The sequence below is a fragment of the Hyposmocoma kahamanoa genome, unplaced genomic scaffold (genome assembly GCF_003589595.1).
Source record: "Hyposmocoma kahamanoa isolate Upper Pololo Valley unplaced genomic scaffold, ASM358959v1 202, whole genome shotgun sequence".
Classification (NCBI taxonomy): domain Eukaryota; kingdom Metazoa; phylum Arthropoda; class Insecta; order Lepidoptera; family Cosmopterigidae; genus Hyposmocoma; species Hyposmocoma kahamanoa.
Window position 1 is genome coordinate 2,692,769 of NW_020653726.1, and position 9,330 is coordinate 2,702,098.

Sequence of the window (9,330 nt, forward strand, 5' to 3'; positions counted from 1 at the left end):
AAGTGTTTTCATAAACAAGAGCGACAAAGTAATAATATCAGTAACATACATACATATAGACAGAAAAATAGGATTATGTAATTTTGTCAATTTAACGCCGAGATGTTTTCATTTAAATCCGTAATTTCGTGATACTATATATACAGTGGCAAATAGATAGGGAATAAAAATTAAGTCAATTTGTCAGCATTACACTGAGGTGTTTTCATAGATATTAGTGTATCAATACTGTTATCAGGTGCAATCAGATAGCGAAGAATTAGAATAAGTCATATTGTCAGTTTTACGCTGAGGTGTTTTAGTTGACATCTGTGTTTTAGTACCTAATACTATAAAGCAATTAGAATAAGAAGTTGTTGCTTTACACTTACGTGTTTTCACTGGCATCTGCTACTCAATACTATGTAATATAGGAATTTGAGAAGAACAGAAATATGTCAATTTATCACCATTATACTATGTTCGATTTCGGTACTCCAGTAATGCTAAAACTAACAATATTATTTACGTTGTGCTGCATGTATCAACACAATTATTTCACTTCAACAAAGTTACTCACTCTACATTACACCGTTAAACTAATAACTGTTTTGAAACTAACTTGTAATGCGTTTTTAAATTTCCATATTAACGTAATAAAATAATACGAAAAACCTCGTAAAAAAATATTTAATAAAATAAACAAAAAGCGTCTACCACAAATAAGTACTAACTACAGATACAGCAGGGAGTCTCACTTGACTTCTCGTGTAAAAAGCACGCATTGAAACTCCATACAAAATCAATTGCCATACGAATAAATCTCATATGAAAAAGTGAAATAGAAGATAAAAGCCGATTTATCAACAATGAACTGAGGTGTTCACATAGTCAACAGTGACACAATAATACTATAAGTATCTAATAGATTGATAAAAATAGGTCATTCATATCATTTTGTCAGTTTCACGCTGAGATTTTTCATTTAAATCAGTGATTCCGTGATACCATAATCAAATTTTTACCTTCTGGCTTTGCCTGTATCATCCTTTTTATAGGTAAAATAACTCCTATGTACCGATCATACGAACCTATTTTACACAGATTTTTCTTAATTTCAAGCTGACAATTATAGTTGAAGTAAAAGCGAAACACTTTGAATAACACCAAACAATAAAATTTATTAACTAAATAATAAATAAGCAAGGACAAACACATAACACATGTTTTATTATTGTGTTGAAGAGAGAATGAAAAAACACACCTACAAACGTGACAGCAATCTAACTCTATATAAATATTTCTGATTACCAGTAATTTTGATTATCAAAAAGGTATTATTACAATATAATTTTTTCTATCACCACAAAAAATAAATTGCATGTCCTTAAAAGATCTGTGCAGTGTGCACAATATGAAATATGACATTTTATATAATAATTATAGCATGCTGATTTAAAATTAGCATCTCATAAAAAGCTACGATATACCTGACAGATTTTTAGGTTATGATTAGTCAAATGTACAGAATCATTTGTTTAACAAAAACACTTTCATTTGCATGAGCAAACAGTAAGAACTATTTGATGCAACAAACTTCACAGTCGTTTGAGATTTTATGTGCTGTTTATACCACCAATAATACGTTTCAGTCAGTCAAGTCAGAGGAGTTTTTTATAAATATGCAAGGCAACTGAATGCAATGTAAGATATTATAACTTATTGCTCCTACTTACTCATCCAAGAAAGAGATACTCACTGGACCCATAACTCTCAAACAAAATAACTTAATCTTAAACATTTTATCACATTCAAGATGTTCTGAATAACAACGAATATGTACACAATAACAATCTAAAATGAACAAAATATATAACACCTCGCAATCACTAACTTTCAAAACCAAGCACTGCACTATATCTTCACTCAGTGTTGCTGTGCATTTAAACAACGCCTTTGCCAGCAATCTTAGAATTTAATCAATTATTATCCATCTAATGAACGATCAAGAAGAAGCAAGTTTCAAGTCAAAAACATAATTTGTCGTAGCTATAATGCTCGCCCCGATATCGTGTCTTATCAGGCTGATAACCGCAGTGATACCGTACAACGCCAATAATTCGGTGCTCCATAGTCGACATTTTGTCTCATTTCTAAACGTGAACACTTTTATTCGGAAGTTTCAATGAATATTGCGAATATAATTCGGTCATTCTCGGACTAGCGTTCACTACCAAATTTCCGTGGCAATTTTTATTATTTAAGTATTCGATTTTTTATCGTGCAATATTGTTTAATATTCCTGCATTGTGTCATGAAATGTTATTTAATAATTACACGATAATATACTTGAATATTTAAATAATAAAAATTGCCACGAAAATCAGGTAGTGAACTGTAGTCCGAGAATGAACGAAGTGATATTTACAAAAATTCTAAGTACGATTTTTTTTTAGATATGTGAAGAAAGAATAGAAAAAAGTATAACGTAGTAGTAAAAGTAAAAGTTTTAGTATCAGATAGAGCTCCTTATGAAAGAGTTCATTCTGGGAAATACTGCCACCCTACCTATTTCTCCCGCAACGCAGTAATGTTAGCATTAGCGTTCCAGTTTTGAAGAGTTTGAGGGTGCTGGTTAAATTACACGCACATGGGGCTTCTGAACTTATATTTCAAGATGACGAGCACAATGCCAGTGCTTCTCAAATTGCGATCTGCTACTCTGTAGTGGCACTGCAACTGTTATGGACAGAAAACTTGTTTGTCCCGGCTCTTGGTATTATGAAAACAAAATTTTTTTTTTTTTAGTGCTTTGATTATTATTGAATATGTCAGCCCGCAGCCCCATTGGAAAAACAATACAACAAGAAGATACTTAAGTAAGTAATAGAATCTAAACAGATAAACCAAAATACTACCTAACTACACACCTATACAAAATCTTCGCGGCACTTCTTGTTGGTTCTTACAAAACGGACTGAAACCACCCAACATTAAATGTACCAAAACCAACCTGTGCAAATAACTGCACCCTGATAGGTTCCGTCCGAACACACTCCATGAGCAAATGATATAAATCCTCGGGAACTACACACACTTCGCAATTTGAAGAATTGAGCCTCCTCATTAAATATAAAAATTTGTTTTATTGAACATGTCCGGATCGGAACCTCATAACACTGACGGATGTGACTTGAAATTTTTAGCAAACTTGTATACTTACATTACAACGTAGAATATGAAATTCTGAAACGAATTATGCAAACAACTTTATTTTTTTACTTTATTGTATGTTACTTCAATTCGAGTTAAAGTGATTTATATAAAGTATATTCCTAAATTGTACTTGTAATTTTAATGTACAGATTCTTGATAAGAAAAAGAATTCACATTCATAGTGGAATCAAATTTAATCGCAGGTCATTTAAAAATTTTATTATCTTTATTGCAGAATAGTAAAACACAATAATAAAAATAAATATCCGTGAAATAACATACTAAAAATAATATAAGGCGGGGCATGTTCAAAAAGTGTATTTTATTAATTAAAAGGTGTTATATTCTTGTAAGTATGATGTTTTGCTGTATTATTTGATTTTAAAATCGGGACTCAATCTTGTATAAAAGATATTATATTTACCTCGATGTTTTACTGTATTTTTTAGAGTTGATGATTTTTTGGACTACATAGATTTGTATTCCATAGTTTTAATTATATTTATTTTATTAAAGCACAATTCGTAACACGACACCTACATACAATAAAGTATTATCAAAAAAGATTATATTTGTCCCAAAAATGATAGAAAAATTATCGCAGTAAGGGAAAGTATACCGTAGGCTACTGTTATTTATGTACTTAATTAATTGAACCGTCAGCCACCTAATCAGAAAAATATCACATAGATACGTACCGTAACCCAAATAATAACTTTAGTGGTTCGATATAGAAAATTAAATATTAGAGGCCCGTTGCAAGTCACGTCTCTTGAAATATTGTTGATATTAGATTATATAAGGAAATAAGTAGTCTAATTAAATTACAAATAAACAGGATGATCTGTGGATATGGCTGCAATGTTGTTACTTTTTTATTTCTTTTTTTTTATTTCTGCCGCCAAGCAGTAATGTGAGCGTTACTGCGTTCCGGTTTTGAAGGGTGCTGGTGAAATTACAGGCACATGGGACTTGTCAACTTGTCTCAGGATGACAGGCTCAATGGCAGAACCCCAGAGATGTTTGCGATTTAAGGCCCTAAGTGACACTGCAACTATTACGGACAGGAGTGTCGCTTACCAACTGGCATACGACTTGTTCGTCCCGTCACTTAGTTTTATAAATATTTTGACATTCAGTACATATAAGATCAGAATGTAACATTTTCATTAAATTAAAAAATAGGGAATTTAATCAATTGTGCGAAGATTTTGACAGCATGATCAACTTCATTACAAGTTGTTGCTATCAATATCAAACTTTAGATGACATAGTTTATTTCTATCACATTAATTTTTCACGGCAGCGGTTTAATAGGCGACCGTTAGTTTCAATTAAAATACTACCCGGGTTCAAAAACTTCTAAATTTCCGCGCAAAAAGCTCCACATTTTGCTATTTTTTTAAGACGGTAAAATATATATTATATAAATTTTAACAACATTCTATAAATTTTAAAATATCCTAAGCATAATAAAGAATTTTGTATAAAAATCGCGTAGATTTGTTTTTTCATACAAACCAACGTTTCACGCCCTTTACAGTTCCAATGGTCCAGTTAGCGGTGACCGAAGGACCGGAAAGGGGCCAAAACATTGTGAAAAAAATTGTTTAATTTCTTACGTGTAACTATCGTGAAAACCTAAGAAGTTATATGTAAACATTTGCCATATCATTTAAAATGACGTCAAACTAAGAAACGCCCGTCGCATGGCCTTAGACGCTCTTCTGAATTTCTGTATATTTATTCATAATTTAAGAAATTAAGTGACCGGCGACTGTATAAATAAACGGACGTCTATTTTAACAATAAATATATTAATTTCCTAGAAAGAAAACGTTTTAACAGCCCATCTTACTTAGACATTTTAAGTACTTATGACATTTGAGCAAAAACTTTTAAAACGAGTGTACACCGACCTTTAGTTATGAATATTGCAATACTAACCTTATTACCCGTAGAAATTTATTGTTATGCATACATATTTTGATATTATATTGTAATTCTTTAGCATTTATCGCCTTTTGTTTATAATATATTGCTATATCAATAAAATATAATCTCGAAAATATGTATCATTGCAAAATATATTTTTTTTACTTTTTTTCTACTTGTCATAATAATGTACACCATTATTATGACAAGTAGACTTACCTAGTGTAATGTGTATATTTCAAAATAAGTAGACATGTATTTTACATACTTTAAAAAAAATTAAAAAGATTTAAAATCTACACACGTTGGTCATGATCTTACTTGAAATTTAGCGACGACGCGGCGGTGTGACGGTTACATTAATTTTTTTTCTGCTAAGTCGTAAGATTTCTCTGATATATCATTAGTAGATACGTTCGCCTTACGATACTTTCAACTAAGTTTGAGAAGGTCGGTGGCATGAACAGGTTCATTTTTAAACATCTGTACCTTGTATTTTTTGTAATGCTCCGTATAAGCTCCGTTAAAAGAGTTCGACCTACAATATCAGACTGTAAGTACCAGATCCATTCATACCATTGGCCGGGGACTTTCAGAATGAAAACACCGACATACTTACTGGTGAACGGATTAATCTGGGTTTTCGACAGCGAAGCGGGGCAGTAAGTTCAGCGATTCCTCGGAAGCTGGTTTTCACAGTATATGTACACGCAATCCGATGATATCCGTCATAATCTGGTACAAGCCGCTGGATTACGCGCGTCCACCCGCGGCCAGACGTCACCCACTAACGTAAACACCAGAAACAAACCGAATACGAATCCGAAACCGATAAATCAAAGCGCACGATCGCGGCGACGGCGCTTATCCGGTAAATCCTGTCGGGATCGCGTAAAAAATACTAGTATTAAAAACAGTCTTAAGTGGGCTTACGTTCGCGGCGCGGTGCGGCCCGCGCTGGCTCTAATCTCGGCCACTTCCCGGCGCAATTTGAACCTAACTCCGCCACTCTATACATCATCCAGCCCGCCCACCGCGCCGCCGCCCCTCAAGACCCACCCTCTTCCTCGCACGCATGTCGCTTATATACACCCGTCCTGCTTACGCTGAAATCTCGCCACACTGAAAATTCGTGCGTGGAGCGGCGAGTGAGCGTCGTGGCGCGCGGGCAGGAGGGGAGGCAGTCAGCTGGCCGAACTTGGGCGAATAAAATCGACTTTTTATCGGCTCGCTATGACGCTTCGTGACGTCACTGTTTACTTCTGCCGCTGAAGTGTGGACACAGATTTTCCACGGAATACCCCGACGAAACTTTACTTGAAAGTGATTCTATAGATTTGGAAACTTTGACTTTTTCGAAGATTTATGGCCACAGTTTATGTAAAGGTGTTATAAGAAAAAATGTAATTGTCTTTGCAAGTATATAGACGACTCTAATAGTGGTGTGCAGCTGCTGTATATGCTATGGTTAAGTCCTGGAATTATATCATCTTCTTCGTTTTGCTTAAGTTGCAAACTCATTTAAGCAAACAAATCGAGCAATACGTTTCGCTTAAAGCATACAAATAATTGCAGTTTAAATTGGCGTGCAGCAGCGGCAGCGTGGCAGTCGCCGGCACCGGCCGCAATAAATAAACGCTCGACTCGCAACGTAAACAGATCGCGCACATTAACCACGGCACCGCACCCGCCTTACATAAAGAGAACCGTATAAATATAAAGTTCTCGCTGCCGCGCAAACTTAGCTAAACAACGCCATAATTGCCTTCATTACTTAAATTACTGAAATTATTTATTCAAAAAGCTGGCAACATTCGGGTTCGCGAGGCCCCGCCCCCGGCGCCGGCGGCCAATAGCGGGAAGCGCGGGGCGGGCCCCGCCGCAACATGGCGGCCCGCAATCGCGCCCGCTGCCGCCGGCCGATAGACTTCAAACGCCAGTTTTCCCGCGTCCCAATCAAGTGCACTTTTCTAATTAAATGGGAATTGTAAGTGAGTGCAAATGTACTGTGTGTCGCTTTCAACCTTACCTGCTCCATAACGTAAACTACAGTCGCTCGCGGCAGATATTACACAAACAGAATCGGTGTACCGCCGACGGCAAACGACCGACGGGAAATGAATGGTCGGCGAGAGTTTTCCGACTCAAGAATTTAATTAAACGTTCGATTGTTATTAATATCTATGATTACGTAAGTAAGTACCTATAAGTAAGTTTCACAATGTTTTAGATGAAAAAAATAATATATATATCTTGTACATATGTACCTACAAAATAAAGAATGTCAGGGTTATGTTTTAGGTATCTATATAAACTTCTATAGATAAAGATTAAGTAGAAAGCATCACAAATGTAAATCGTAGCATAGAAAGCTCGAATTACTAAGTTTGTCGTAGCGGTCTACGCCGTTGTTCTACGAACTGTCTTTTTTCTTTTCCTACAAAAGTTAATAAATTTTGAATAACTTAATCCAAGCATTTTTATCTTTTTAGGTAAGTTTAAAGCCTAATAAACGTATATCTACCAAATAATAAATTCATAATTTTACCTTACTTAATATTCCAACACAGATAAATTTACTTTGATTTCCAAGCATTTTATTAAAAGTTTAATAAAGATTATAAAAGAGTTCAACGACATGTCCTTCAAAATTTGTTTACTTGAAAACCCTTTTATATCCTAGGCATTATTTATTTTATATTATTATCTATATTACCTTTTTTTATTTATTTATTATTAAGTATATGAGCCATTAATAGAACTTAGTATACTACGGAATTTCTTCTAATAAACCGAAGCAAGCGCACCGATTACCCAGTCTCAAACTAGAAAATTCACTGTAGGTACTGTGCAACACCGGAACCACTACCAAAGAAAAGCAGACGAAATGCCAATTCATAATAAGTTTGCTTCCTAAAAAGCTCATATAGAAAATCGAACCCGAGACCGGGAGGGCTCAAGCCCCCACTTTGATAACCACTGGGCCGCTAAAATCACAGCAGATTTTTTTGAAAAGAAAGAAACGCCACGACGGAAAGCAGATTAGAAGTCACAACTAGGTTACCATTAAACACGTGAAGTCTTCGATTGTTCTTTAGGTTCCTTTATTGATTGCAGTTTATACATATATCCCTTAATAATACTACGTAAAATCAAACACACGAAACCTTGAAGGGCGTAGCAATGTCTGGATAGAGACTAAACACAATATGAGCACATCTAAGGCAATGCAAAACGTGAAACTGCGCACGTACCAGAATCAGTTGAGAATAATCGACAAATTTTTTTAAATGCCGAAATCTGTGATTAATTAAATTGTTAATTACCGCAAATAGAAACTTGCAAGTTTGTGCCGGTTATCTCAAGCTGCTACATTCACCAAATGGCAGCAACTACACTCCCCTCATTCTCCGTAGTACCAGTCTTGCTCTTGTCCACGTCTCACAAAAGCTTATACAAAATCGCCGCAATAGTTAACTGAAAAAATTTTTGTACCTGCAACTGGCATCCGTTTCTTTTTATTATACCAAGTGACGGGAGGAACATTTCGATGACAGATGCAATTCCGCTAAGAGCTTACCCTGAAAATTAAGTTGAGAAGTCTAATGTACCTGTAATTTCGCCAGTAGGTACCCTTACTCTTCAAAAACGAAACGTGATAACGCTCACATTACTGCTGGGCGGCAGAAACAGGTAAGGTAAGGTATTTCCCTGAACGAACTCTTTCATAAGAAGCTCTGTCACTTTCCGGAAAATTGTAAAAAGTTGACAGTTGCGTCAACTAAAATTGTTCCTTCTGCACAGCGCCTAAAGCGCTCCAATCACCACGCATCTAAACATCGTCTTCAACCTTAATGATACTCTTTACTTAGCTAAGATTAATCGGCGATCGCCTCGGCTAAAACAAAACACGATCGATCGCCGAGTATCGAGACGGGGGGGCTGGCGAAAACCACCATCATCCTTCCCCGCAAATGTCCCTTAAACACAAATTTATGACTGTTATTTATTGCGTTTTCTTTATGCGTAAAATTGGGATTCATATGTACTCGTACTTACATTACATAGATAGATAGATAAGCACTTTATTCACTAATAGGACACAGGTTTAGTTTAAATGCAAAAGTAAAAACAGACCCCTTTTGTCATAGCAAAGAAATAAAGCTAACTTAGCATACGCCAAAGTTCCTTAAAGTGTTG

General features: G+C 35.3%; 1 protein-coding gene across 1 annotated transcript in view; it reads right to left on the bottom strand.

The window, feature by feature from the left end:
- LOC113227015 (pituitary homeobox homolog Ptx1) overlaps positions 1–6,111 on the bottom strand; it is a 76,668-nt gene extending 70,557 nt beyond the window's left edge. The window contains exon 1 of the mRNA XM_026459870.1: positions 5,750–6,111. The gene's annotated coding sequence lies outside the window, so the exon portion shown is untranslated. The remainder of the gene's footprint in view (positions 1–5,749) is intronic.
- Between the last annotated feature and the right edge of the window lie 3,219 nt (positions 6,112–9,330).